Consider the following 10,634-nt stretch of genomic DNA (forward strand, 5'->3'; position numbering starts at 1 on the left):
TTCCCTTTAGAGCCCGTTGCTGCACTAGTTGACGTTTTTCCCCCCTGATTTTAATTCTGATCAGTCCGACAGGCCAACCGCTTCCTGCTTAGATGGACAAAACATGCAAAGTGCCTTTTAAACAGCTGATAAATGATAAATAAATTACAATTAGAAGTAACAATAGTACAGGTTTTCTTTGAGGAAAATATCAACAAGAAGATAGAGAACGAAAGGGAAACATGATTCTAGTCCAACCATCAATAGACCTTGTGAAGATGGACAATGGTCTGATGTGTTCGTTATGTTTATTGTCTGCAAACTGATAAAGCAGAGTGATAAAGCTAAGGCACTTAAACAAGCAGGTTTTATAGGCTGGATAATAAAACTAGAAGCTCATTAAAATCTACTGCGTCAATGTAAACGGTGAAAACAGTGTCTTTGGTGACTGGAATAGAAAAGAATCAGTTCATGTGATGGATATCTAAGACATGTTTTACATCCTAAATCTCTCTGTTCATACTGTTTCCATTGGATTATTAATATGACATGGACTTTTTATGTTATGAACATGAGGTGGGAAGCCTCTCTTTCTCCTAAAACATCATTTAACCAACATGTCTTCAGAGTTGTCACCAGAAGCAGCGCTAAAAAAAAAATAAACGAACCAAAGACCTCTGATCGTCACACGTCGTGATCTGAACTCAGATTCAGATGTAGCCGTCGCTTACTGCACTTAACGAATAACTACCTTCAGAAAAAAAAACTTTTCAGACAGAGCTAACTTTGGTTATGGAATCGTTTTTGCCATTTCAGTTTCCACACTTATAATATATCATAATGTGAGTGTTCGGAGGTTTTCAGTTAAGAGTTAAAATGGGAAAAAAAAGAAGAAGCTGTAAATGTTGAAACAGGGACAGAAACACAGAGAAGTTGAGCTGCAGCCATCACAGGAACCCCATGATAAACTGTCTCTGGTGCTATTCAAGAGGAACTGATGGAGTTTGTCCAGTTAGTCTTGTAGTATAATACACCTACACCTGTCTCTGTCTTCTTACACTTCATCTCTTCATCTTTTATTTAATCTGTTCAGTCCTGCTGAGAAAAGAACACACCAACAACTTAACATCACGGTTTACTGATCCGGGAGTTTGAAGGCAGATACATGTATATATTTTTTTGCATTATTTATTTTTTTCCATGTTTTTCTTGAAGGTGTTGATGCTCATATTCAGTTTATTTAAATGGGATGTTGTTTGGCTTCACTACAATTAAAGGGGTACTCCAAGAATTTACTACTCCTTCTAAATTGATGCAGCAGGGGTCAGTATATCCCGGTGAAGGCAATGTCCAATAAACAATTAATATTACTTTACACACAAGGAAATCTGATACTTTTACATTTGACCTTCTCTCTCTTGGAAATGCTTTCTAGTTCCACAGATGTATATGGTCTGTGAAAATATGCTTGATGACATCATTTGAGGTATTCTTCAGACTGCAGAAAACATTCTCCAGCTGGATGAGGAGGGTGAAACAAGTGGAGTGGCCCTTTAAATAAAACCAGGAAGTGTTTATTTTTCAAACAGATTTGCCATCATAAAAATAATTTTGTGTTTAGCCTAAATACTAATTAACATAGAACTAAAGTAGCAGCCAGGGCCGTTGCTAGGAATTCTGGGCCCCCTGAAAGAATACTAAAGGGGCCCCCGGCCCCCTGACTTTTCCACTTTTTTTTCTTAGACTACGTACATATTATCATTTTTTATTTAGCCTACTTTGTTTTGATGCTAATGCAGCATTACTATGAGTATTAGTCAGGGTCTTATGCAGAATAATTCAGTCATACAAAGATTAGATTACTCTGGTTTGTTGTGGGCCCTACTGGGAGCTGGGCCCCTAGAATTATCATCACCTTTCTCCCCTATACAACGGCCCTGGTAGCAGCACAGATGCATGATGTGAGAGATTTTGCTGATGGTGCTGCTGCAGATTCCCAGTTGCGTCTAATCACTGGATCACACTGACACAAGCTGCTGTATGCGGAGCGGAGCGGAGCGCCTTGTCTCACAGCCAAACAGCTCATATTGTCCATGAATGATGTGTGCGTTTTGACAGGAGTGATATTTTCATTTAGTAGATACTGTATGGTTTCTGTTGTGAGGTGAGGTCTCGCCTCGTTTAGTGTCAAACTTATTTTCTGTGTCGTAATAGAGATATTATCAGTCTTTTATTTCTCTGCTCTGGATCCGTACAATTCTATTTATGTGTGTATGCTAGATGACTTGAAATCCATGACTGTGCCACTTTATCAAAAAGGAGCTATATTATCAACATAATTTTTTTCCCCCACAAGGTTGAGAAGAGTTCAGGATCTACATCAACACTGAGTTTAGCCAGACAATTCATTTCTCAAGGACCAAAACCAGCTTTTTTACTCCCCCGTGTGTTGTAGTTGTGTTAGTATACATATATCATCATCTGAATGTTTAGAGACACGTTCCCCCGACTCAAAAAAATGCTTGAAGGAAAAGCTGGTGACGTAAACTAAACCCCCAGAAGTCGATTAGAGGCTCCTTCACATCTAGAAGCTAGTTTTATCTGCCTCAGAAGCCTCAAAGCCTCGTGATTCAGCTAATAATATGTAATTTCCCCCCTCTTAAGGCTTGAACTCGGTCTTCCCATGAACTTGTTAAAGGATTTAAAACCCCCTCCACCGGCCAGGACTATGTTGTGAGGTGTTTTGTGTAACAATGTGTACATATTGTTGTAGACACTTGAAGGAAACCGTGGAATGACGGAGAAACTGCTCATTAATATATTCATTCATTCACTGATGAGTTTTTATGTTGATAAAATGCTTCAAAATAATAAAATTAAACACTTAAAGTTTTAAGGGTTCTTTCTTCTTTTTTTTTATTGCTGTGGGAGAAGTGGTTCTCTAAATTAAGACCACATTTCCCATAAACCCTCAAGTCCTGAAGAGGAAAGTTTTTCAAGGCCCCATACAGTTTAAAGGTAGACGTTTGTATCTAAGCAGAAAACCAGGGTTCGATTCCCAGATGGGGAGCCACTTGCAATTTTACAGATTGCTCCATGTTTTCAGTGAATCTTACTCCTCTCTTGACATTTCCACTTTGTCCTCAGCATCCTTTTCATTGTGGTCATTCTCATACTGCTTCTCTGAGAACATTCATTCACACTCAAAAGTTACTAACCAAACCTCATGATCTTTTTCTCATGCAGGCAACAACTCAAGCAACTTGTTATGAACATCCTTTGCATCATTAATCAACACCTGACACACTGATTTTTTTTCCTGACACACTGATTTAATTTCCATAACCAGGCTCATCCATAAACCTTTTGTAGCCTTTTAGTTTAGTTAAGATTTTATCAGTGTCTCAGAGTCACTTACTTTAGCTAGGAGCGCTTTTGCTGTAAGCTTTGCTGTTCTCCATCAGTTCCATCATCAGTAGGCACATCCTCCAAATTTCCATCATGTGCGGCTGCTTCACCCAACTCGACCTCATCATCTTGTTTTTCATCCATTTTACCATTGTTTTAAATCACACACAAAACCCAAAACATTCTCCAAAAACACCACTTGTCTTTCAACATAAATAATCTACTTTGTCTTGTCTTGAACACCAAAGATTTGGGATTAACCCGCTCAGTTTATTTTCTGTGTGCACTTTTTTTTTGTAGTTTTTCACAATTGTTTAAACACATTTTTCGAATCCATCCTTTTCTCAGAATTCTAAACACAAAACTCTTTTCTCAAACTACATTCACAAAACCTCTGATTCTTTTTGCAAAACCAAACCATTGCCTCAAAATAGTTTTACCTGTTCTCAAAACCAAACAATGTTGTCAGATCTTGCTTTAATCGGTCAAAATAGAAAAACTGCTGAGCAGTCTTTACACACTTCACCAACAAAAGGAAAACACAGTGTTCAGGGCAGGTAGCTCATTGAGAAATGTTTGCTGATCACATTACATTATAGCACACACATTTTCTGTCTCCAAAACTATAGGGGAAAAAAAGATTTCACAATTCTGTGGATTTAGCATTTACTCTGCATTCATAAAACATAATACTGTGAAAAAAAAAGTAATTTTCATCATTATCCTGAAGGTCTACAGCCTAATGGGATGTAAAGGATAGAAAATGTAGGCCTACTGTGTATGACTACACAATTGATGGAGTCATTGAGCTTCACCTGGTCTTTGGGCTGGGTCAGGCCACAGCACTTCATCAACATCACGTGCTACATTTGTCCTATTTACACTTCACGTAATGGCATCGTTTTATAATGGACCATCTCAACTACAATGTTCTCCTGCTGGGGTGTGAAGTGTCCTCCACCACAGTATAGCAGTCTGGCAATTCTACACAAAGTGAATGCTAAATATCTGTAATGTAATTTCTGGAATATACAGTAACTTTCATTGATAAAACAGTACAGTAAAGTACACTCTACCTGTTGTCTTGTCTAAAATCTCCGGATTACTGTAGTATGGACATTAGAGAATGTTTGGTTGGACTCTTTGTCCTCCCTCATTGTCATGCACAAAGACATGGTCTATGACAGACTGAATGTCATCAGAAATGACCACTTTGTCTCCTTGCATTCTAACATGATTTATATTGGTTTTCACATCATGAGAAACAAGATAAATTTTCAGTCGTGTTTGACGGATGACACGTGTTTTATTTGTGTTTATGTTTTGCCACTTGTTGTTACCAGGTTAACAGGAATTAGTGTTTTAGCAATTCAGAAAAAAACTGTAAGTTTAGACACCTTTGCTTTACAGTAATTAAGTTTAATTTTTTGCTACCTATGCTTACCATTATGCAACACATGTGCATCACAGTGCAAAAAGTGTTGGGTGAGAAAATGTTTGCAAGTTGTGTCTAACTAGGTGAAAAGTGCTTAAGATTCTGTCAAAAAGGTGATACTGTAGGTTCAGGGCACTGAGCATTTGGTTCAGACAATAGGGTTTAGTATTTTAGCAATTGTGAAAAACTGTAACAAAGTTACTGTAGCTGACATCAAACACTTGAACTGAATGGATCATTTTTGCATGTGATGCTCAAACAATGAGGGGATGTTTATGATTGAGTTTGATGATTTATATAAGAATGAACTAATAAGTTAGGTGCAGTTTTGTGATCTTTGTGCAGATTAGTGGACTGATGAATGAGAAATTATGCACTGATGTGAACAACAAAATACCCGTTCAGAGATTTGAACTCAAGTGTTTCAACAAATGTTTTTCTCACTTGAGAACTGACGGTGTAGAGCAGGCCTGGTGGTTGCTGTGCTCGGCCGCTAGAGGGCGCTCTTTGCACACAGCAGGGTACAGCTATCCTCAGCCGCTCTTATGAATGAACATTGTTTATAACTTTATAGTCTTCATGGGGGGGGGGGGGGGGAACAAACAAAAAAAACATTTCGTTTTATTGACCTTTGTTCTTCTAAAAGATCAAACTCTCGTGTTTAACAGGCGGGAATCTTTTGAAATCGCGTTAGTAGTAGGGGTGAACAGGTGGAGACCATAGACAGCCAGCAGCCTGGGTCACTGCCATTAAGGCGAAAATCACGTGTTGCACTTGTCTGTGTCCCCACGCACACTTCAGTCATAAAGCTGCAGAATTGCTTCCATTGATCAGTCAGTAAGACGTGATTTCATGGCCGTTAAAAAATGCATAGTGACGTATGAGGAAACTTTGATGTGGTAATTGAAAGCTCCTTCACTATTACAATAATGACATTTTAATGACATTAGAGTCATTAGGCCACAGACTCGGGGCCGGTTCATTCACCTCTCCGGTGTGTGTGAACATGATTAGTTCTCAGTCAGGTTTGATTGGATCACTCGGACAAGGACTCACGGCCGCACGTGGACACTTCCTCCTCGTGCACCCGGTAACGTGCGGGCCGGTGACCATGAATGGAACCAGGTTTCTAGTCTACACCGAGAAACCAGGTTACTACACTACTGCAGGAAACTACATCAACAACAGAGTCACACAAATGAGTTTAAAGGCACGTGACGCCTCGGTGGCCCCTCCGTGGCCCCTCCGTGTCCCCGTTATTATCAAACATACATAACATAAGGTCAATGAATATCATATACAAATATAAAATAGGCCATGCACCTGTGTTGAACTACATGAACATATAAAAGTAAAACACACGTGTTGAACTACATTAACATAGTAAAACACACGTGTTGAACTACATTAACATAGTAAAACACACGTAATTATTCTAAATAAATGTAGGCTATTGGAAATGGAGACAGTCTCATATTGAAGACTGCAATACAAATACATGTTTATGAATATAAATGTCCCATAGCCTGTCAATGTTGATTCAGAGTCCAATATGACAACATTAATATAAGCCCACATATAAATACATATAGGTTATGTTATAAACCTAACATAGGCCATATCTATCTTCATATCTTCATCCTCTTGTATGTGGCAGCAACACTCATGTCACATAGCCTACTATATCACATTCATAGGTGTCTCATGCACACATTTAATTATCAGCACATAATGTTGACTTTTCTGACTTTATATGCACCATCTGACATCCAGCCTGATGTAGAATAAACACATGATCATTTTAACAAGGCTTTAAATAGGTACAGTAGCAGTCCAAACTGCAGAGTGCTGACCCCACTGGACTTTCATCATCATTGTATTATTTTAGTTTTCTCCAGTTTTAGAGTGGAAATGGGAAACAAAGCAGCAGCCTGCAAAAGAACAGGAAACCCAGGAGACTTGAGCTCTCAGATAACTTTGACCAAGGTATCAGACAAGATATTTACTATTTACACGCTGTGATAGTTTCCAAAGGGGGGGCTACTATGCAGGGTGGTCAAACCTTTGCTGTGGGCCCTTTTCCTTTCTGTCAGTTTAAAATGTAAAAGATGAAAATGAAAAAAAAGAAGAAAAAAAAAAGATATTGTTTAAAGGGACAACGAGGAGTTTTGGAAAGTGTTTTCACACTACATTTCCCATGAGCCTCCACGCGCACGGTGACATTCTTGGACCGGCGCAAGACGGAAGAAAGCAAAAACATTTGCCAAGAATGTTTTCATTCATCAAGAATGAAAGTCGGCGGTTGAAAGACGATCAGATACTGTTCCGACCATAAACGGCGATGGATGGCTCGCCCAGCATTTCCTCCACTAATAATAATAACAAAATAACGATAAAGACAAAACAATATATACAGTATATCGATACAAGTGTTAACAAGTGTAGGTAATGTAGATTCATCAACATTAATATAAGACTTTTTTATAACCAAATACAAACTTCCCATTGTCCCTTTAAAATGTAAAGGGAACGTGTCATTTGTAACTTTATGCCATTTGGAGATCATTTCATCTTGCTGAACAGACATTTTGACAGGTGACAAACTTTTCCTGTAGTTTACAGGTGATGTCGAATGCTGATCTCAAGGATAAGGGTCATACATGTATTCAGTCTTCAATCGGTTGTTTTTGGCTTCACCTATGTTTTGAAATTCTCGACCGCATCGGTGACTGAATGAAAACATCTCAGATATTCGCTGGCTGCGCAGAACCAGGCCCCACCAGGAACACGGCGTCCTGGAGAGAGAGACAAGGACATTCCTCTGTGAGGAGTAAAAGAAAGAAGGGTGTTTCCCTCAGGGGACCAGGGTGGAGCTGCCGACACACAGAGGTCACCAACGGGACGACCTGCCCGCCTCCAAACCTCCACCAGCTGAGTGGGGAGACTCCACATCTTAAACTTTCTGACCCCTGAAGCCAGCTGACCTATACATGGGAACAAACCTCTATTTATCCCTCATATGTTTCAGTGTTAAAAAGCCTGCAGGCTAAAGGAGATAAAAATACAGAGGCATCACTGGCAACACAACAAAGTTATATAGCTATGAATAAATTATAATATTCAAGATTGTATTGGTTATTAATACCCAAGGGCAAAATTCTTGTGCAGACAGGAAATGTGGCAGTCCAAACCATACAACACATTAAAATAAATAAAAATACACTACAGACAGAAATAAATATACACTAAAGATAAAACACAAAACATTACAATATTCAATATAAAATATAAGTGTAGTAGCTTTTATTCTACAGCCTACATCTGAAACCTGCTGCTGACACATCTATGACTCAACAGAAAAACGTACACATTCCCATTCCTATGTAGGCTGAAGCCGTTTTCAATTTCACATCACTGCTAAAACTTCCAACATCCCACATCCTCCTAAAATCTCCATGACTGCGTCACTATCTGTGTTTCCCGGTCACTTACGATGTTTCCGAGGAGGACACTGTACTTTCTCCACAGACAGCCTATAAATGGGTTAACGAGCCAACACGTGACACGTGACCGACGCGTTATATAATATATAGGTCAACACGTTTCTGGCTGGCACGTGCAGTCTTCTCTCTTACATAAAGTCTCGTGCAAAGGTCTCGAATTACACTATGTAGGTGAGAGCCAAAGATTGTCAACTTTAGCGGTGATGTATCACGTCGATTTTTTTTTTCAAAAACCAAGAAAATATGATCATAGAGTATATTTGATAAAGTTTCACAGGGATTGTTGTTGTAGTTTTTGTTAAGAAATTTGTTAAGCTAATGGAACAGAAGCAGGGCCATGTGTCAAACTGTTGGAAAGCCATTCATGCTCTCTGTCTCTGCCCAGCTTACTGGCCTCCTGCCCTAAGTCCAGATGTCCCGACTTTCTCCCTATCTCCTTCCACCTGCTGCTCACCTGTTTTCTAGTTCCAAACACTGAAACAGAAACTCATCTACGTATCATATTCCCAATTCTTTAATTTGTCAGATATTTTGCCAGTGAATTCATATGTTTCCCCTGAGCTGCCCACGCTGTGGACTCTCCTCCTGTCTTCTGCCTGTCAGCCCGTGTCCATACCTGTTGTCTGGCTGCCTGTCCATCTGACTAAGTCTGGTCCTCATCCCTTCTTTCCCTCCACCAACCTGTGTGTTTTCCCACCACCAGCCATGTGTCCTTCACTGGGACACAAATAGAAATAATGTATTTAGTTAAGGTTCTTAATACGGTGCAGCAATAACTCTAAGTCCTATTAGGCTGCTTTCACTACATCTGTCGAGGGGAAGCTTCTCTTTTACCCAGCACAGGAATGTTTCTATTTATCCACTAATTACTATAGCCTAGCCTAATGAAAAGCGTACAGGCTAATGTTCAAACAGGCTAAACCTTTAAATGAGTGACACCTTATAAGCCACTTCATAAAACACTTTTACAGAGTTGTCTTTCATGTAATGCCATGTCTTATTGTCTTTCTGTCAACTTTTAGCCAACTGCATTAACTGCTTTTTAAATTTGATTTAATCACCTCTAATCCTGAATCTCTTAGTATTGTTTCAAATCCTTTTTGTTATTGCACTGTTTTATTAGCTGTTCCTATGTGTGTCGTAATAATTTTACTTTTTATGCCTTTTGTTGTTTTTATTCTTTCCATCGGTGCGTTATGTTGTTTTAGTGCTTATACCCTTTTTTTTTAAATTCTTTCCATCTTGTTTCATTGCTTACACCTTCTGTCCTTCTGGTGTCAGTTTATGTCGTCAGCTCTCTATTGCCTGTGTTGCTCATTGTTCTCGGGTGTTGTAAACCCTTCTTTCTAATGGTAAAACATAATTAAGGGAGTTATTAATATTATTAACTGTGTGCGATCTTTAAAACTCAATCTAATACTAAGTTATACGATTATTAATTTCCATACGATCCCTTTTACTTCCTCGTTTATCGGAGTGCGATTGTTCTGATTTTGTACCATGAAACAGCAACAGAGTGAGACGTCTTTTTTTTCTCCCAATAGTAGCAGAGTCAGATCGGTGGCGCGCGCGCTGCACTTTTTCAGGTTAGTAAAACGTGCGTGACCCCGGAGGAACCAAGCCATCAGCGCTCCCGTCAAGGCCGGGGCTGTAGTCTTTGATATGAATCATAAATTATTTTATAATCACTGACGCAATCATCGTTTGTTTTAGAGACAGCCCATCCTCTCTCTCTCTCTCTCTCTCAATTCAATTCAATTCAAATAGCTTTATTGGCATGACATAGGCTACCTACCTAGGCTACATTATATTGCCAAAGCAAGCGTTTGGAATTAAATAATAATAATAATCATAACAATTAGGGGAAAAAAAACATCTACAGTATAGTGTTGCTCTCTCTCTCTCTCTCTCTCTCTCTCTCTCACACACACACACACACACACACACACACACACACACACACACACACACACACACACACACACAACCACCATCAGCCGTATTGCTCTAGATCCCCCCCCTCCCCACCCCCCCCGCTGTAGAACATTATGTTCACTTCTGTTTAAATGCGACACACATCTCACACGTTGCCTGAAATCAGCTGATATCACACGAAACACAAACAGAGCACAGGCACATGTTTGTTTTATTCTTTTTCCCCTTTCCCCCCCTTTACATTTTATAGGCTATTGCGTTAAGCAGAATGAAGCACACTGCATGTAGAGAAATGTGTGTGACTCTGTTGGTCTTTATTATTAGATGCTGATTCATGACTGTGTGGATCTGACATGAATGGACACCGCTGCTGC

The sequence above is a fragment of the Trachurus trachurus genome (genome assembly GCF_905171665.1).
Source record: "Trachurus trachurus genome assembly, chromosome: 23".
Classification (NCBI taxonomy): Eukaryota; Metazoa; Chordata; class Actinopteri; order Carangiformes; family Carangidae; genus Trachurus; species Trachurus trachurus.